At 39.4% G+C, this 21,742-nt stretch overlaps 1 long non-coding RNA gene across 1 annotated transcript; it reads right to left on the reverse strand.

Annotated features, from left to right (window-relative positions):
• Window positions 1-1,465: 1,465 nt before the first annotated feature.
• LOC118501509 lies at window positions 1,466-19,862 on the reverse strand. Its single transcript, XR_004904133.1, has 3 exons — window positions 19,849-19,862; window positions 5,298-5,303; window positions 1,466-1,613 (listed from the first exon to the last, which is right to left on the reverse strand). It is a non-coding gene; the product is annotated as an uncharacterized LOC118501509 (long non-coding RNA).
• Window positions 19,863-21,742: the final 1,880 nt, after the last annotated feature.

The raw sequence follows: 21,742 nt of genomic DNA on the forward strand, positions 1-21,742 counted from the left end.
TTATTATATTATCCTTGTAGGATAATATGAATTTGAAGTAGACTGATAGCTTAACAATGTGTATTTAACTCCTAGAAAAAGCATCTTGAAAACTGAAACCAACATCTATAGCTAAAAGAAGACAGAAAAGGAGAAGCCTTTTCTGAATAGGAACAGACAGAACAGGAAAAAACAGCACCCTGGTAGACTAACCACATCAACAATTGTAGTAAGTGTAAATAAAATATGTACTGCAATTACTAAATATAAAAATTTAGACTGCATGACAAGGCAACCTCAACCTTATGCTGTTTGAAAGAAGTGCACTTTAAGTACAGCAATACAGATTTTTTAAAGTAACAACATGGGAAAATCTGTCATGCAAATACTAATCATTAAAATGCTGGGATGGCTCTATCAATATCAGGCAAAGTAGATTTCAGAAAAAGGAGTGTTAGCAAATACAAACAGGTATATTTAACAATGATAAATGGATTGATTCAGCGTGAAGCCATAGATAAATGTGTCCCTAATAACAGAGCTTCAAAGTATAGAAATCAGAAACTGACAAATTAAGTGACAAATCGGTAAATCCACAATTGTAGTTGGGGATTTTAATACTCTTCTTCAATACCTGATAGAGTAAGTAGAAGTAATCTGTGAGGATATGGAAGACCTGTGCAACACCTTGGGCTAACTTGACCTAACTGATACTGATAGAACACTACAACCAATAAACACAGAATTCATGTTCTTTCTAACTGCAAATGGAGCCCATCTACAGTATAAATCATGCTGGGGTAAAAACTAAGTCCCAATAAATTTAAAAGAATTAATGTTCCAAGAAGTGCAGCCTCTGACTATAATGTATTTAAATTGGATGTAGATAAAAATTAAGATATTTGGAAATAATAAACTTATTTCTAGATAAGCCATAGATCAAAGAAGAAAGCACAGGAAAAATTAAAACATATTATAACCTGAATAATAATGAAAATAGAACATATTCTGTCTGGGGGAATACTAGGGAAAAGTCATAGGTTTAAATGCCTATGTGAGAAAAAACACTTTTATGCCAATGACCTATGCTACCATGTGACAATAAGAGTGAATTAAACCAAGCATAAGTATAAAAAAGAGATAACATAAATATGTAAGAGAAAAAATTATTAATGTAGAAATCAAAGAAAAAATAATAAATATCAACAAAGCCAAAAATTAGCTTCTTAAAGGACCACAAGTTGCTATATCTTTATTCAAAAATAAAACAATAGATAGAATAACATAAAAATAGAGAAAAGTTAAATTACCAGTTTGAGTAATGAAAAAGGAAACATTGCTGCACATCTTACAGACATTGAAAAATAGCTAATAAATATGAGGTCTGTACAGAAAAAGTCCAGCCATTATTGATACAATGAGAATGGTTTGCTCTACATCGATGTACCCTGGCAGCCAAGGAGAGTGCAGTGGAACACACATGTGTGAACAATGACGACTTCACTGTACTAGTCAGTGGGGGCGGTAGACACCATTCAGTGAGCATGTGTACTGTGTGGCCCTCACATTCAAAATGACTGAGCAAGTAGAGCAATGAATCTGCATCATATTTTCCATTAAGCTTGCACATTACTCTATGGAAAGTATTTGAATGATTCAGAAGGCTGCAGTTATGGGCAACTGGTGATTGGTAACTTTGTCACAACAACATGCCCGCTCATGTATCACATCTCATGCAGAGTTTTTGGCAAAATATCAAATAACCCAGGTGACTCAGCCCTCCAACAGCCCAGATTTGGCACCCTGCAACTTCTGGCTTTTTCCCAAAACTAAAATCACCTTTGAAAAGGAAGAGATTTCAGACCATCGATGAGATTTAGGAAAATATGACAGGGCAGCTGATGGCAATTGGGGGAACCATGTGAGGTCCAAGGTGCCTACTTCGAAGGGACTGAGACATCCTTGTCCTATGTACAATATTTCTCATATCTTCTATCATCTTCAACAAATGTCTCTATTAGTTTTTTTTATACATGGCTGGATACCTTCTGACAGACCTCATATTATGAAAAATGTTTACCAGTGAATAGAGCCAACTTAGATGACATGGCCAAATTCCTCAAAAGCACAATGTGTGAGAACTGGCTCAAGAATAGCCTTGATTTGCCCCATTTCTGTTAAAGAAATTACACTTGAAATTAAAAATTTTCCCACAGAGAAACACCAGGCCAAGATGACTTAATTAGTAAGTACTATCAAATGTGTAAATAAGAAATAACACCAAGCTTCTCAAGTTTTTTAAGAAAATGGAGGAGGAGAGAAAATTCCAAATTTATTTTATGAATCCAGCAGAAACCTGATACCAAAGGATGATGAGAACATTACAAGGAAAAAATTTGCAGGGCAATAGTTCTCAGAAACATAAGTACACCAATAATTTATAAATATTAGCAAATTAAATTCCATAATACATAAAAGGATACTATATTATGACCAAGTACAGTTTATTCCAGGAATGCAAAGTTGGCCTAACAATCAATATTAGTTATTATAATTTATCATATTAATAACATAAAGGAGAAAACATGTTAATTTTTTTCAGCTTTCTTTTTTTATTGTTAATCCTATTATAGTTGTCCCAATTTCTTTTTTTCTCTTTTCCCCCTCCACCCACCCACCCCCCTCTACCACAGTCAATGCCCACTCCCTTGTACATGTTCATGAGTCATTCATATATGTTCTTTGACTAATTCTTTCCCCTTCTTTCCACCACTCCCCTCTCCCTCCTCCCCTCCTATAGCTGTATGTCCTGTTTCTATGTTTCTGGTTCTATTTTGCATATTAGTTTATTTTGTTCATTAAATTCCAGGTATAAGAGAGGTCATATGACATTTGTCTTTTGCTGACTAGCTTATTTCACTTAGTATAATAGTCTCCAGTTCCATCCATGCTGTCTCAAAAGATAGGACTTCCTTCTTTCTTTCTGTTGTGTAGCATTCCATTGTATAACTGTACCACAGTTTTTTAATCCACTCATCTACTGATGGGCACTTGGGCTGTTTCCAACACTTGACTATTATGGACAACGCTGCTATGAACCTAGGAGTGCATAGTTCTTTTGAATTGGTATTTCAGGATTATTACCAGCAATGAAATTGCTGTGTCATAATGCAGTTCCATTTTTAATTTTTTGAGGAAATTCCACACTGTTTTCCATAGTGGCTGCACCAGTCTGCATTCCCACCAAAAGTGCACTAGGGTTCCCTTTTCTCCACATCCTTGCCAGCACTTGTTTGTTAATTTATTAATGATAGACATTCTGACAGGTGTGAAGTGATATCTCATTGTGGTTTTAATTTTGCATCTCTCTGATGCCTAGCATTTTTTAATATGCCTATGGGCCTTCTCTATGTCTTCCTTGCAGAAGTGTCTATTCGGGTCCTTTGCCCATTTTTTAATTGGGCTGTTTGTCTTCCTGGTGTCGAGTCATATGTGTTCTTTATATACTTTGGAGATTAAACCCTTGTCTGATATATCATTGACAAATATGTTCTCCCATATAGTTGGTTCCCTTTTCATTTTGATGATGGTTTCTTTAGCCACACATAAACTTTGTAATTTGATGTAGTCCCATTTGTTTATTTTTTCCTTTATTGCCTTTGCCCTAGGACACATATCAACAAAAATATTGCTATGTGGGATATTTGAAATTTTATTGCCTATGTTTTCTGCTAGGACTTTTATGGTATCACAAGTTATTTTTAAGTCCTTTATCCATTTTGAGTTTATTGTGGTGATGGTGTGAGTTGGTGGTCTTGTTTCATTTTTTTGCATGTACCGGTTCAGATCTCCCATATGTTAATTTTAGTCAGGATGCAACATCCATTAATAATAATACCTGTCAGAAAACAAGGGCTAGAAACTTCCTCAACATCATAAAGACTCTGTGGTGTGTGGTATACACAGGTATATTCACATATTTAGAAACCTATAGCTACATTAAAATTAATGGTAAAATATTGAATATATTTTTCATAAGAGAGAGAACAAAGTGAGAAAGTCTATTCCCACTACTGCAAATAAATAAATAAATAAATATATTTTAAAAATGATAAATAAAAGATATGAAAATTGAGAAGAAAAAGGTAAAACCATATTTTTCACAGATTACAAGATTATTTATGAAGAAAATCTGAAGAAATTTTTAGAAAAACACTAAAACTAAAATTTGAATTTAGCAATGCCACAGAATATGAGGCTAATATATAAAAATCAATTGTATTTGTGTTTAGTTGCAACATTTAGGAAATAAAATTTGAAGTATAATGCCATAGTCAATTGAATTTCTAAAAACATGTGAAATTAGGAGCAAATTTAGCAAAAGGAGTGTAAGCCATTTACTTGGAAAGCTATAAACATTGATTAAAGCAATTAAAGAAGACCTAAGTAAGTGACCTAAAATGAAAAAAGCAGGAGGATGAACAAATAGTTATGGTATCTTTATACAACGGGTTACTACAGAGCCATGAAAAAGAATAAAATTCAGTCACATGTCACAGCAATAGACATTAGGTTAAGCTAAAGAAGTCAGACACTAAAGAGTACATGTGCATAAGTCTTTTTCAAGTAACATTCAAAAAAGGCAAAATAATGGTGATTATTATTTTATCAGCATCAGCGTGGCTACTTTTGGGGAGAATGATTGGAATGGAGGCACTGGGAGGCTTCTGTATTTGCTGCTAATGTCCTGTGTCTTAATCTTGATCTTGAACTACATAGATACACATCACTGTGTTCATTCTGTAAAACCTCATATAACTGTACACTCAAGATTTGTGCACTTAAGGTATGAATGTGGGTGTGAAGCCACAGCCCAGCTGAAGTCCCTGCTGACAGACAGTACCAACCACCAGACGTGTGAATGGAGGCATCTCCAGATTATTCCAGACTTCACGCTTCACCTAGCAAAGGAAAGCTGTTTCTGCTGTGCCCTGCCTGAATTCATGACCCACTCAAACTATGAGAGGGAATGAAATCATTGTTGTCAGGAAGTGACTGTTTTGCAACAAAAGTAACTGTGAGGACATCAGTTGGCAGTGCCACTGGCAATGTGTGCGTATGGCTGTTTCACTGGAGCTACACCTGCGCCCAAGGGCACCATCTTCAAAAATCTTCCCTGATTTGACCGCAGAAAAACAGTGCCTTACTTTCATGTATTTTGGTGAGGTTAAACTGCTTTTTGTTCCTACATATAAATTCTGTTTTTTCTTTGGGACTTTTCATGGTTTATATTCATTGCCCATTTACATTTTGGAAACTCTGTGCTTCAATTCACAATTTGTGTGGATTCCTTATGTAATAAAGATTTAAAAGTCTTTCATTCTTTTCAGATGGAAAAAAAGGTTCAAGAATCAGACACAAATTCTGTAGGAGACTCAGCACACTGAACATTTGGTCAATTGCAGTGGAGTAGCTTGTTTTCTCCTTCACTGATTTGCTAAATGGTGATCAACCCTTGGGGTGGTCTTGGTTTCCTACATCAGGAATGTTCCCAAGAGGACAGTAAGCTAATGGTGATGATAGGAGGATCTGTGATCCTTCAGAACAAGAATAAGATGCTTGGCAAAGTAGTTGGTGCACTCAGTGAATGCCTTGAACATAGGGAAAACTATTCTCTTGAGACTTCAGCTTACTATTAAAATATACCCAGTGTTTTTCCATAAGTTACCATTTATGTCAGATGAAAGCAAATGTGTGTGATGGAAGAATCTAGAAAATAGCTTTTTCCATGAAATCTGGGGTTTCATCTTTAGAATTCATGCAAAGTTTGTACTCCAGTTCTTTCATGTTTGTATTAACATGAGAGAAATGATATTGCCCAAATCTCTGAGAAAATTAGAAATTCAAGGGAGACATGCTATGCTTACATTAGGCTTTTGGCCTTCCAGGAACTTTGCTGTATTCATCTGGGGATGGGACACCTGCACTTGAGTTTGAGAAGCATGGGAGGTTGTGCCGCCCATTATAAACAGCACTATGATGTGAACACATCTATGTTTTATTCAAATATGTCATTGTAGTTATGCATTACCATATCTAACAACAGCAGATTGGAACTTCATGCTTTTTGTTCACATAATCTTTGTTCATTTATTCATTAATTTCTTTATTCAACAAGTATTTACTGATTGTCTCCTCTGGACCAGGCACTGTCCTCATTGCCAAGATACACAAATGAGCTAATCAGATAAACATCCCTGCCCTTCACATTCTAGTGGAGAAAGACAGACTGTAAGCAATAAACATAATAGATAAGCAAATGTTAAGCATATTGGGAACAAAAAAATAAGCAAAATATAGGGAGGGGATCCAAAGTGTGGGATGTGTTTGCTCTGGTTGCATGAGTGGTAGGCTTCAGTAACAAGGTGACATTTGAGCAAATACTTGTAAGTGCTGAGGGGATTACTTAGGAGGCAAATGTGCCTGGAGGAGAATGAGAGGAAGGGAGTAAGATAGGAAGCCAGAAGGTAATTTGGGGTCAGATCACACAAATCATTGTAAGGACTTGGACTTTGACTCTGAGTGAAATGAGGAGCTATGCTGGGTTTTGAGCAAAAGAATGACAAGGTCTGATTTAATATTTCAAGAAAACCATGGTTATATCTTAATAAATTTTATAATTTGTATGAATTTTTTTAAGAGCAAGCAAGAAATGGTAGTGACATAAACAAGTTGTGAGTAGAGGTCAGATTCTGGATACACGAGGTCTGTCTGGAAAAAGCCCAGCCATTGTTAATATAAAGAGAACGGTTTGCTCTACATTGATGTAACCTGGCAGCCAAGGAGAGTACACTGGAATGCACATGTGTGAACAATGATGACTTCGCTGTACTAGTCAGTGGGGGTGATAGGCACCATTGAGTGAGCATGTGTACTGTGTGGCCCTCACATTCAAAATGACTGGGCAAGCAGAGCAACAGATCTGCATCAAATTTACATTAAGCTTCCACATTCCTCTGTGGGAACTATTTGGATGATTCAGAAGTCTGCAGCTATGGTGATTGGAGTTTCATCACAACAATGTGTCCTACTCATGCATCACATCTCATGCAGAGATTTCTGGTGAAACATCAAATCACCCAGGTGACTCAGCCCCGCAAAAGCTCAGATTTGGCAACATGAGACTTCTGGCTTTTCCCAAAACTAAAATCACCTTTGAAAGGGAAGAGATTTCCAACTGTCAATGAGAATCAGGAAAATAGGATAGGGCAGCTGATGGTGATTGGGAGAACTGTGAAGGGGACTGGGGCATCTTTGTCTTATGTACAATGTTTCTTGTATCTTGTATCTTCAATAAATGTCTATTTTTCATATTACATGGCTGGATACCTTCTGGACAGGTTTTATGTTGGTTTGGAGAGAAACAGGGAAGATGGAGGAAGAAGACAGGAGGAGGGAGAGAAGGGTCATAGGACTGGAAATAATGTATGCAATACTCAGCACATGATGGACACTTTCTATGTAGTAACTAGTATTATTACCTTGCATATTACCTGATTCCTGAGAAAGAACCAATGAGTGAAAAGCACAAATGAATAGATTTGAGCTCAGTTTTTAAAAAATCAAACATCTAGTTTTTTAATGGAATGAACTACTTTGTCGGATTCTAGGCAACCTTCTAAAGACATTCATGTATAGACTATATATGTCTGCACCTCTCAGAGTTATTGTAAAGTGCTTACTTCTTAGGTCAGGACTGATTTAACTAAATGATTTCTGAGGTCTTTTCCAAAGGGCTTTAGTCTGTGATATGTGTCCCTTATTTCTCTGATAAATGTTTCTTGTACTTCTATGTGCTATTTATACCCCTAGAAATAACCTCAGACTCTCTCAAGGACTAAAGAGACCATGGGAAAGTGCTTTCTAGACCATAAAGCATCATCTACACATATGGGATGGTTTTCTGAATTGGAACTCAGTAGTCCATATAATCTCTTACAGTAGGTCTTTGCTTCTCCTGAAGATCCATATCCTTTCTTTTCAGTTAGACAGAAAATTAGGAGTCTTCTACGAACAGATTATCTCAACAGAGTTTGTTTTGAATATTTAAAGGGATTAACTCCATAAACTAAAGACTTGAAATCATGGTTGTCTATTGTGTCTGATTCATCAAGAGACATTTTTGTTCTTTTTTTCCCCTTTTCTGTATCATTTAAATGAAAAATCTTTATAGTCTAATTGTACCAGGTGAGTGTGAAGTTATTCCTGGGTGCCTCAGAGCCTGGTCCTACTCCTGAGATGGGTATGAATATATAATTTAGAGTCTATTGTAAAGAGGAACAAATATCCCAGAGAAGAATAACCAGAAGTGAATTAAATTAGGCATTTAACTTAACTAAATTAGGTATTGAGTACTAGAGATTTAGACCTAGGTGAATAGCCACTGATTCTTTTTGGACAATTGAGCAGACCAATCATCTAGGAAAACACTTTGAGTGTAACTGACATGTAAGCCAATAGGCAGGACCATGACGCCATAGTGGTGTTGATACTCTCAGCAGCACCTGCCTGGAGTCACTTGGGTCTGCCATGATTGAGCAATTGTGCAGTCTTGGCTTTGCTCCTCCAATGAAGAGTGGAAGAGATGAATTAAAGGCACTTCCAATCTTCAACAGATTTTGTCTCCTGATAATACACATGGTAATTTGTACTCAAATTCTTGGATTTGACCTGAGATTTCAAAACTTGTTCATCTAACCTTTTTATGGTAAATAATCATAGAATATGGGCAATTACCTCAGGCTCCAAATATTGGGAACTTCGCATGCGGCAGTGGCTTAGCAAGAGAGAGAGAGAAAGAGAGAGAATATATACACTAACACGTGAAGCTCTTGTACCTTCAACCTGAAATCACTGTCGCTCTACTTCCTGTGGTCCCCCAGTGGACCAGCCCCTCTTATTTCATCATATGTGTCATTGTGGGTGTGATCTTTATGTGCTGCATTTTGCTCTCAAGGCTGCCTCTGATCTATGAATATTTCTGCTGGGGGGTAGGTGTGGAAATAGAAGACACATACTGTGATTTGTTATGAGGTCTACATGCCCCAGAGATGGCTCCAAGTCCATTCCCTTTAGGGACAGTCAATCTTAGAAACACTTCTCTCTTTCTGCATATCACTCATTACTTCCGGACATTATATTATGTTTCTTTATCTTTTGTCTGTCTCTCCCACTAGAATATAAACTCCTTAGAATTATGAATTTTATCTCTCAAGTCTCTAGTATCTACCCAGAGATACTAGAAATTGTACCAAGAAATTGTACATAAAATCATGGCAGGTTATAGGATTATAGAGTCCAGAGCCCAGTGTTTCCTCATTTCCTTTCCTCTGTCCCCCCAAGGCCTCCACGGAATGCTCAGAACTGCAGACAGGTGCCATCTTTTACACTCATAGAAGAGAAATTAGAGAGTCAGAAATGTTTGGAAGTTTCTTTTTGAGACCACCAAGTCAGTTGGTGGCAGGGACACTGGGGCTCTGTTTTGAATGTGTTTCCCACTCTGGAAAGCCACCAAGGAGCCTACACTAGCAAATAAATCTATTCCTCAGGGACTCTTTGTGCTCCCTTATGCATAAAAAATTCATTAAAAATTTTTTTCTCACTGATGCCCAACCCAGAGTTCCAAATGTCCACCATTTCCAGTCTTATATAAAGGCCTCGGGTCAGATGCCTTTCCTGCATCTCCACCCAGGCCCATTCACTCCCCCAAAGGAGCTGGAGGCCACTGCTCCTCCCCTGCTCTCCAGATGGCTGGAGAAAGTCTCTACCCTCCCCCATTGCTGCTGGCTCTCTTTGGGCCACCGGGGCACAGGGGGATGACAGGGCAGAGCCTGTGGCATCTTTACTGGTGAGGAAATCTCCCACATCACAAGTCCAGCTGTTAATGTAAATGACAGCCAACAAGGAAGAATCACAGAAACAGATGCCTCAAGCTCCCAATGATGGTAACTGTGAGGGGGGGTTCAGTGCCAGGGCCCACAATTCACCCATCGCTTTGCTGAAGAAGTATACTGCCTGAAGATTTAATGGAGATTGACAAGAGTGGAGATCTTCACATCAGAAAAGTGTCAAAACCCTAAAAACTCCCTTAAGAAGAGATGGCCTACAATGGGGAGGAAGGGAACCGGATGAAAGAAAGAGGCTTGCTGGGTTCTTCCCAGACAAGCTGGTTTCTATTGAAAATACAAAAGATGAGAAACATGGGCATGACAACAATGACTGTTGTGACTGTTTTAATTAGAGGAAAATCAGTGATATGTTCTATGGATGAAAGCTGGCTTGGCTGTGTTTACTTCCACTGTCTGTTGCTCGTAAACATGACTGCACAGCCCTGTCAGTCCATCTTGTGCAGCCTTCCTGTCACTTATTGATAAGCCAGCCAGGGCAAGGAGTATGGGGATTAACTGTTGCAAGCTTGGGAAGGAATCACTAGAGTACCTGGGAGAACAGAGTTGGGGGGAAATGTGGAATGTCTTTCCTGCCACCCACTGGGGATCCTCCTTTCACCTTCCACTTTCAGGAGGTGACACAAAGAGAAGAAAAACTGATGGTGAGGGGTAGGAAATGCAGAAAGAAAAAAAAAACTTGGCAACCGAAAAGAATGAGAGCAACAAAAAGGAACAAAACAACACAAACTCCCAGGCATTACAATGAGACAGTCACATGGGACACTTTGCTGCTCTTGGTCATTCCTGAGCTCAGAGCAAGCACACCTTGATCAAAAGAGATCATTTGGGTTAACCACAGATGGTATTTTATTTCAATCATTATATTTTTCTCTATATTCCAATTTTTCTACATTGAACATGTACTACTTATATTAGTTTGAAAAAAATGACTGCCATTTATCAACTGTGCTTTCTTGAGCAACTGTCTTAACCTCTTTGTGTACTTCAGTTGCTTCATTTGTAGAATTCGGATTAATTTATCATTATAATGTTTGTAGTAGTCATCAAGAACCAAGCACTTTTAAGAAAAATTTACTGTATTTTTTCAATTACCATTTAGCCCCTTATAACTCCCCTCCCTGACCCCTGCAATCACCACACTGTTGTCCCTGTCCATGAGTCCTGTTTCCTTTTTGCTGGATCCCTCTACCCCATAACCGCACCATAGCTGTCACCCTGCTCTCTATCTATGAGTCTACCTCTGTTTTGAAAAACTAAGCACTTGTAAACAGACAGGAACTACTCAACAAATGGCCATTGTTATATTATTGTAAAAAAATGACATTTTATTTTTCAAGAAGCTAGGGAGAAGATATACATTCACTGTAGACCAAATGTGCCATGGGGAAGGTCTTTCCCATCACCTTGGCCTTCTTCCAAATTTTGCCATATTACCAAACTTTATTCCCCAGGTGGTTTTTCTAAAAAGAATAAAAAGAAGCACCAGGCACACATAGCTCACTCCGCACCACTGAACATGGAAAGCAGATCCGAATCCTGACGTACTGGCGGTGTGGCCACAGTTGGGCGGTCTCCCCTTCACCACACACATCTTTCCCAGGCAAACCTCTCCTAAGGTTTAAACTGGCCATTTCACTGGGCTAAGCTACCTACAGGGATTGGAGTTCTTGGGTTTCCCCTCTAAACTTATATCTTTCTTTTATCTATCTCTCGTGGAAAATATTGTATATTAGCCATGAAACAGCAGTTGTGGAGGCCACAGAATATTCTAGTTCTCTGGGCCCCAATTCCTCAGGTGAAACTAGGAATTGGATGATGTAATGTTACCTCCTTCTGAAATATTTTATGTGGTGGTCAAAGTTTTTCTGGTTTTTCTTCAAAGCCAGTGTGCTACTTCTCTCAGCGAATATATTAAGCTTATATTTTTAGACTGAGTTTTTGCTATGGAAATTACCCTTTATGAGCAATTTCAGTCATCATCAATATGAGAGATGAAATGTTGGGTTCATTGCCTTTCTACATGGAGGAGTATGTGAACTCTGGAGACACAAATTATGTGAGAGAAACAAAGCCAAGACCTCCTTCAGGTCTATCGATGCAATCAGTGTCAAGTATGGACCTGAAACACGGAGACACATGTATGTTACTTCTTACAGGACTTGGTATGACAGATAGCCAGTAACCTTTTACTAAACTCAGCACGGAGACTGGTATATACCCAATTTGTCTGACAACAGGAAAAGCAGGAAGAGAAGGTGGTATATGATAGTAGAAATATTATAATGTAGTTCAGAATCCAAACAGCCATCAGGCAATTAATGACCAACACCAGTAATGTTTCTTTGAGGCAACCTGAATGTGGGGTTAGAGAAAGAACTGGAGCATGTGTTTTCAAAATAACAGAAAGCCAGCTTCTCTTGAAGCCGCTCATTGACAAAGGCCACTTCAGAATTATTGGATATAAGAGCACAGATGAGGAAGTGTTGGTTGACTGTAAAATTTTAAAGGGCCAAGGACATTTTTAACAATACACTACAGATAATGTCTTTGGAGATATGTTCATATTTTAGGTCTAAAGCCTTTTCAGGGAGGCAGAGAAGGAACAAAAGGTCTGGGCCTGAGTTATAGGGTCAGAAAGAGGGCTAGAAAAAAGTCAAAGGATTCATACTTCTTGATTTCCAAACTTATTACAAAGCTACAGGGAGCAAAAAAGTGTGGTACTGGCTTATGGATGGACATACAGAGCAATTATGCATCAAAGGACATTATTAAGAAATGAAAAGATGACCTACAGTATTAAAGAAAGTATGATAATAGTTTAATATTCAGAATACATAAATAACTTATAACTCTACAACAAAAGACAACTTTATTCAAAAATGAACAGAGCACTTGAATAAATATTTCTCCAAGGAAGATATACAAACGGGCAATCAGCATCAGAAAAGATGCTCAACATCATTAATCACTAGGAAAATGCAAATTAAAACCACAGTGCGGTATCACTTCATGCCCTCTTAGGATGTTTATAATTAAAAAAAGAGAGAACAAGAAAGTAACAAGTGTTGGTGAGAATGTAGAGAAGCTGGAACACTTACAGAGAAATAGGTCGGATTATAAAATGACTTGGCCACTGTGGAAAATAGTTGGCAGTTCCTTAACGCATTGTATGCGGGAAACGTATTTATATGTTTTACGTTGACTGGTAGAAGAGCGCGTGATAAAAACTACCCGCAAACAATGTGTTAGAAAGTAAAACATACCCCTGGCTGGCATAGCTCAGTGGATTGAGCACAAGCTTCAAACCAAAGTAGCGCAGGTTCGATTCCCAATCAGGGTACATGCCTGTGTTGCAGGCCATGACCCCCAGCAACCACACATTGATGTTTCTCTCTCTCTATCTTCCTCCCTTCCCTCTCTAAAAATAAATAAATAAAATCTTTAAAAAAGTAAAACATAAAATTATCATATGACCTAGCAATTCTGCTCTAAAGTACAATCACCCCTTGGTCTCCACAGGGGATGGGTTCTGGACCCCAGAGGATGCCCAAACCTGCAAGTCCCTTATATAACATGGTATAGTTTTTTGCCTATAACCTATGCATTTCCTCCCTTACATTGTACTTTAAGTCACCTCTGGATTACTTATAATACCTACCACAACGTAAATGCTTGGGAATAGTTGTTATACTGTAGTGTTTAGAAAATAATAACAAAAACAAAAAGTCTGTACATGTTCAGTATAGACACAACTATTGTAGGTCTAACTACATAGTACCTGTTAGCAACAACATAACTTTTTAGAAAAATATTTTTGATTCTTGCTTAGCTGAATCTGTGGATGTGGAACCTGTGGTTATGGAGCCTGCTGATATGGAGGATGGATTCTGTATCCCCAAACGAATTGAAAACAGGTACCCAAATGAATGCTTGTACGTGAATAAATGTTTATTAACAGATGAATGAATTACCAAATCATGTCCTATACACAAAATAGAATATTAATTCAGCCATAGAAAGGAATGAAGTAGTGATGCATGCTGCAATATAGATGAACCTCAAAACAATTATAATAGCCCTGGCCGGCGTAGCTCAGTGGATTGAGTGTGGGCTGGGAACCAAAGCATCGCAGGTTCAATTCCCAGTCAGGGCACATGCCTGAGTTGCCGGCCAGGTCCCCAGTGGGGGCCACATGAGAGGCAACCACACATTGATGTTTCTCTCTCTTTCTTTCTCCCTCCCTTCACCTCTCTAAAAATAAATAAATAAAATCTTTAAAAAAAACTAAAAAAAAAACAATTGTAATAAGTGAAAGAAGCAAGATGCAAAAGGTGATATACTATATAATTCTATTTATAGGAAATATACAGACTAGGTATATCCATAGAAACAGAAAGTGGATTAGTTGCCAGGGTCTGGAAGGAGGAAATGGGGAATTACTGCTGAATGGGTACAGAGTTTAATAACATTTCAGACGAAGCAGAGGTGGTGGTTACACAACATTGCAGATATACTGAATGTTGATTTGTTCACTCTAAAATGTTAATCTTATGTTATGCAAATTTCATCTCAATAAAAAAATTAAATAAATAAAAATAAAATTGAAAGGCAGTTAATTAAAAAAGGGGGGGTGCTGGTAGAACATGGCGGAGACAAAACCCTACATACCATTCACATGGCTGGAGCAGCTCCTCTCTGTGTTTGAGGGGCTGCCTGTGCTGAGGCAGTCCCCACATGGCCTCCTGTCCCTGGAATTTTAAAGCTTGTCCCTCCGCCCACCACCCAGACTTTTGTCTATAAAAGCAAATGTGTGACCTTGACGAGGGAGGGGGTGAGGTGGGTGATTTTCTCATAATAGACCAAACCACAGAGCCAGTGATACTGAGGTACAAAATACTAAGGTTATAGGTTAAGGACTGAGAGCTAGATATTTTTGTAATTGTGATGATTATAGGACTGGCATTTTAAAACAATCATTACCTTCTTTTTTAAAGAAGCAAACTGAAATACCTTATACTCAAGTTCACTTTAGCATAGAACCTTCTGTCTCCCATGCTGGTTGCTTTGCAGTCAGTACTATGGAAATGGCTCTGCTTGACAACATGCCTAAGTAATGTATGGGTATCTCCAGCTCAAGATCTCGAGATGCACGAAAGTTTCCCGGGCCCAGTCTTGTTGCTCAGCTTGTTATTAATGTCCACTAGTCAGGCCTTCCTACTGTTCAGAAAATTTCACTCCTGTGGTTTCTTGGCTGGTTTTGAGGAATCCCTATATGAGGTGAGTGAACTCGTCAGTGTGTTGATATTTAAACTGTGGTCAGACGGTGAAAAAAATGAAGAGGGGGTAGTTCCTAAAAATCATCCATCCGTGACGCTCTTTTCCCAAGTAGGGTACAAAGCAGATCTGTAAACATCCAAAGTAACAACAAAGATGCGGAAGATTATTGTTTCCAAGTGTCTCACCTTAAGAAGAAGTAAAAAGATGCATGAAATGAAAAGATGCTTAAGACAATGTGGTGATTTCGTTCCAGAGAAACATTTGGGCCCTTTCCCCAGGAAGGGGGTTAAAAGGTTGTCAGTGCTTTCTCCAGGGGCTCGGTCTGACAGTGAACATGTGTTTCCTTCCCTTTAATCGACTCGCCAGTAGCCAGAAAGCTGCTTGTTTTCTGCAGAGGTTGTCAAAAATGATTTCAGTCTGGAGACGATAAATGATAAAAGAGGTTTTCAAACACGGTTTTGCACTGTAGCATTCGCAGCCCGAGAGAGGGAAGATTGTATTACAATCGTGGTGCAAAGGGCCATGTTCCCCTGGCAAGAAAACAGAGTCTCTTTCAACCTGTTTGATGCGTCGGGTGTCTCAGGGAGCTGGGAGATACAGGGCAGGACGCTGGTCAGAGGATGGTCCAGAAAAGTGAGGCTGTGAAAGAGAAAACCCCAAACAAAGCCTCTCTGGGAGCTCCTCTTTTCCACGGCCCACATGCATCTGGTTCTACTGAGAGCGGCTTTCAGGGCCAAGTGCAGGACACAACTTCCGTGATGGGAGCAGCCGCCGGAGCACGGCCGCGGCCACCGAAGCGTCTCGGCAATGACCCGGCTTGGCTGTGGAAGCAGGCTCGGCGCCTGGGTGCCATCCGTATTTCCTCCCCTGGATTTATGGGCATCGCAAGCCGGTATTGATGGGGTTTGTGTTTTAGAAACCGCAAGAGGTTAGTTATGCCTTTCCAAAACACATGACGCAACCTAAGCATGCAAAGGAAAAGCATGAAGCCCGCCATTCTCTGACATTTCCATTTTCTCAGGAAGGGAAAAAAAATTAAAGCTCGGGTGTTTCAAGTCAACAGTCCTCTCTTCAAGCCCCCTTCGTTCCTAGTTTATTCTTCTGGTAGACTCTGCTTTTGGAAATCCCAGTAAGGTAAACTTGGAACTTCTCAGATGGATGATAAACTCAGCAGCTATTTTTTGAATTTCAAGCATAAGATTATATCCTATAGCCTTCACTTTACACGTGTGTGAAGATTCAGTGCAGAGTTATTTGGGCCAAAAATATGAGATTCAGTTTACAAAAACAAAATCCGGTTTGTCTGCAGCTTCTCATAAGTACATCAGTGCTATAAATCAAGCTGTGAGGTGCAACTGCTCTTAAGAAGTCCCTGTTAAACTCCCAGACTGAAAAAGAAAAGCCTCAACCACAGTTTCCTAGAACCTGAGATTCAAATCTTGTTTCTCACAGAAGGTTTGTATTATTATCTTCTTAATGATATACATGGGCATGATGTGAATCTGTCCCCTCTGCTTGCATAGCCAGATTCCTTGACATCTTCTGAGCAGTAACTTGTATTCCTTCCATTATTAGTTCTGACAATATTTAAAATATTGTTAGCTTACCTTTGGCAAATATTTCTGCTGGTACAGAAAGGTCAGGCTGGTAGGTGGAAACTGCATCCAGTAGCCCAGACAACCAGATGGGGGAAACTTGGGTAAGCTGAGTGCTAAACTGGTGTTTTTCAACTGATTTTCATTTCTTTTCTAGTATGTAATTTTATCACCACACAACTCATTCTCTGAATGTAATCAGGAAAGAAGTGTGGATGGGGAGGGTCAGAGGCACCACACACAGGTGCAAGGAGAGAGTGGGGTAGCCCCCTTCAAACAGTCCTGCCAGACCCCAATCATAACTATATTGCAGCTTCCGACTTGCACAGTCTGAACCAAGGGCAGATGCCCTCAGCTGACTGATGTGACAGTCACAGGGAAGCACAAACTTTCAACCAGTAACATCCTCTGCAAAGTCTGAGCCGATGATCTTCCCCGTGCAACATATTTGGCCAATGTCAGAGCGATTTGGCTAAGTGGGCTCAATCAACTGCTTTCAGTCTATTGTGGCTCATAATCCCTATTCAGGATGGAGTGTGCTGCAGTCTAATGAATGCGGTAATGGAATCCTAGTGTATGTTTTTCCACAGCAGGGCACAGATTAGCATAAGTGTCATATTCTGTAGGCTTGCCCACTCTTATTTCTCAGGCATTGCATATGCTGGGGATTTTTCAACTGGATACTAATACGATGAATATGGCACACATATGCAGAGAGAGCACACACCATTTTTAGAAAGCATTCTGTAATAAATCTCACCTGGAGGTACACTATGATAGCTTCACTTTGCTCTTTGGCTTTGAAAAAATGTAATATTTTACACCACGGATCCTGTAATCTGAGAAAAAAAGAATTATATTGAATTCCATGCAAACTTTTAAAGAATGTTGTCATTTTTGACCATGGGGTTGAGGAACACTTTATGGCTCTCCCTGTTTTCCATACTCAGAGCAAGTTCAAAGCTCTATTTGCATGTCCTGATTGCTCATAGCTGTTGTTTTGTTCTCAGGGATGCCAAACGTGAGGGAAAGGTACACTTGACAGGGAAATTTCATGGAGAGAAACTGAGGTGAGAGGGTGGGGAGAATGAAAAAGCTAGCTCACTCTCTTGCTCTACTTTAAGGATTAGAAGCTAAATGGAAAGGCAAGCTCCAAGGCTTTTTTTTTTCAAAAGGCATTTTCTTCCTGTAGTCCCCAGAAAAGCATGCCTCCATTAATACAATGAGATTATTTTAATGTCCCTTAAGATGAGAATTAGACCTCATAGCACTTACACCGTTTTGTATTGCTAGAAAACCGTTGTCAAACTTTCTGACTCTAAGTCATCAGTCGCGGTCCCAGCATCTGTAACTTTAGCAAAACTTAAGATAAATACAGAAGCCCCCACACCTTTTTTTTTGCTATCAACACAAAGGTGGCTTATATAGTCTGAATCATTGGCTTCATCAAGCCACATGGATGAAATTCCATAGTTTTTTTTATTTTTTCTTATTCCAATTGCTCTATGATTTGGCCCATATGGCCGATGGGTTAGGGAAAGAATGGCAGGTTAAGGGTGAGAGAACTCCCAGTGAACCTGACTCCTCTGTGTCTCCTTAGGGAAGGGAGTGCTGCTTTTGAGAGTCCCAAAATTTATGACTTGATTAAGAAGAGTGTAGGTCTGTGGCATGCACGCCACTTAAGTGGCGGTTTAGTATGACTAATCAAAGAGGTTTTCCTGGCACCCAGTAAGTATCAATATATATAGGCCAGGATGGAAAGCATGTCTTGATGCTTTTAGGCATGGCGACAGGGGACCAGCCTGAGCCTATTAATCAGTCTAAGGTAAGTGCTGCCTCTATCTCATATTTTAATCTCCTCCTTTCTGCTGTGTTAGAGAAATTATATCTGTGGCTGGAATAACATTTAGAAACAAAATTGTTTGCCAAGTGAATGAGACAATCAAACCAATCGTTTAGAGTTGGGGATTAAATATGAATCTCATTTACCTTTATTATCCTTACGTTTCTCACTAATTGTCATAACTCAGACTATTTAAACTTCATTGAGAATGTAGCCAGTAATGGAGTGTCATTAATGTTTGTTTGTAATGATTCCAGCCTGGGTTGAGCAGATCTCCAGAAAGCCAGCCCAGCTCCTTTTGTGTTCAGGGAGTAGGGAGAAACTGAGTTGGACGATCAGGGCTGCCTTGCTCAATGTCTTCACACAAATTCTAGCTGCCACCTTTCTTCCCAGGCATATTTTCTTTGCAAAATGGTTTCAGCAGAGCGATGCTTCCCAGAAAAATAAATAATGATAATAAATGCTCCAGCATTTGCCTCCATGTTAACATATCTTTCTAGCAGCAAAATGCCACGACGCTAGTTCACTGAGACCACCGACTGCTGAAGGAATTCTTGTGGGAAATCTCACGGAGCAGACTCCCCCCAGTCCCTACCCTCAGCCCCTTTTAATTTCATTGCCTATTCCTTCTAACTCGGTAGAAAGAAACTGGGTGGCAAGAGGTATTTAAGTCTCTGAGAGAAAGGGTTGTTAAGTCGACCTTGGTAACTTAACTGAAATAGTATATGTGTAAATCCATCGAAAATCCCTGGCCTTTTACAACTCCTGTCCCAATGGAAATCAGATCATAAGACTGTTTACAAGAGACGACGATTCATTTGGATAAAGACCCATGACAGCACAGTCCAGGATTACTTGAAATTTTAGTAACCTAAGCTTTAAAAATATTCTAAAAGTAAAATAATGAGGAACAGGTAATTGCCATGAGCTAATTACTTATAATATTTCATATATATAATCGGCGAACAGTCTCTGTAAATGTCAGCTTGTGGCACTTTGGCAATCACTTGTAATTTTTATTGTTTAAAGAAATGTCACCATTTCCATTTCCCCCAACTTCAGTTAACCTGGGCCCTACGCAGGGCTAAATGGGCCAGCAGAAGAGCCCTTTATACTTTTATTCCATCACTGAGCCAGTCCCTGGTTAGCTACAATTTTGCTACTGAAAAATGCATAAAATGTATACAAAATAATTTAGATGTTAAAATTCAAGGTGATAAATGCATTTATGATTTTCAGAATATATAGATTTCACTCACATATCATGTTTGGTTTTTTTTCCCATAAGTTTGGGGGGAAATTCAGGAGATTTGGAAGTTTGTTTGTTCTGTTGGTTTGTTTCTTTTTCTCTTCCTTCCCAACTACTTGCAAATAATCACTGTGAACAAATGAACTCTACCAAAAGAAGACTTCTTAACAGTCCAGAGAGAAGGGAGGTAAGACGGTGATCATCAGGATTCACAAGACCAGAGCCAGGTGAGCCAGGAACTGCCGCTGCAAGTGAGTATCTTCAGGGGACTCTCTTCCCTCTCTGTGCCCTGCCTCCAGCACTGGTGATACCGAGGCTTCCTGAGGAGTCTTGAAATTCCATTTACACTTCAGTGTGAATCAACTGGCTTCCCCGATTAGTCCCTCAGTGTGGTCTTACTACAGAAAGCAGTACTGAGGCGCAGCATATTCCCGATACACTGCAGTTCACGAAAGGAGGCAGGGGCTACATTTCCCAACTCTGAGCTCGGGGCTAACCAAGGTTGTGGTCAGCATGGCATCTGAGGAGCGAGGCACTCAGGGGAGGGATGTGAAACCTCAGGGATACAATGGGACCCATGGGTAGAGAGAAGCAAAGGAGTCTGGGAACAACCCGGGGAGCAGTAGCACTTTGCAGGGAAAAGGCAGGGAGAGTGATCAGTGTCTGAACAGAGAGGAAAGAGGAGCTTTGGGGAAAATGGACTGCTCCCTGGGCAGGGCTGTCTCTAGGTGGAGCCAGCGTGGAGATCACCCTCCAAGCTCTCCAGGGCCCATTCACCCTGTGCAGCGTACGCTGCCCTTCTTCCCTTGACCTCTCTGTGTTAGGGAACTTCATCACTGATGTCTTCTTCTCCATTAGTGGGTATTAAAAGTCCTATAATCAAAGCAAATCTCATCCTTGGAACCAAAACATTTTGGGTAGGGAGCTTCAAAGCAGATAAAAGGGGTGGCAGATGGGGCAGTGTGAAAGGAGGAAAGATAAGAGTATGCGAAAAGGCTGTCAATGAATGGGAGTGAAAAAAAGAAATGTTTGTCCTGGCAAATGCTCAATGGGGAAAGAAAAAGATTATCTGAAACAGGGAAGACAACACTTGCTTGAGTAAATTCAGCCAAAACCAAACTACTATCGAAGGTTCAAGGGGAGTACATTGAAATGTGTGGTCTCTAAGATTTTGGTACCATGTTTAGACTACTTTTAGCATTCTGGGCTTAAAGTATCATTCTATAAAAAAATTTACATTTAAAAAAATCAAGTTTAGCTTCTAAAGGGAATTATACATTTCTTTGGAAAGCTGAAAGTGAATTTGTTTCAACATTATTTTGTTCTTGCAAAGCTGCATTCTTTCCCCCGCTTTTAGAGCTGTGCATTGTATTTAGTGAAGCACAGACCCGAACAATTTTATTCAGGTCTGAAAGAATAGAGACATCATGAAAAATGAAATCTCTTCATGTCCCTATTTGGAATAAATGCCAAAAGACGAAAATTCTCTAGAGGGACATCATTAAGCCCCTGGTTCATGCTAACATTACATCCCTCCTCTGTGATGATAGAATGAGTCAGAGAAAGAAGGCCATTTAAAATGAGTGATAGAAGGAAACAAAATTACTGGTACAGAAAAGCTCACTAATTGAGGGGCAAATGAGTTCTCACTGAGCCATGAACCAGTGGTCCACAAGCTGTTCCTTAAATTTCTGTTTATTTTGGGGAAGTCTGACACTTGGATCCTGAATCTGGCTAGTGCAAAGGTCTAAAAGCAAACATATTTTCTACTTGAGACAGACACATCTCAAAACATAGCATTTCTCTATGCTGTTCGGGTGATAGTTTTGAG

Source organism: Phyllostomus discolor, chromosome 6 (genome assembly GCF_004126475.2).
Source record: "Phyllostomus discolor isolate MPI-MPIP mPhyDis1 chromosome 6, mPhyDis1.pri.v3, whole genome shotgun sequence".
Classification (NCBI taxonomy): Eukaryota; Metazoa; Chordata; class Mammalia; order Chiroptera; family Phyllostomidae; genus Phyllostomus; species Phyllostomus discolor.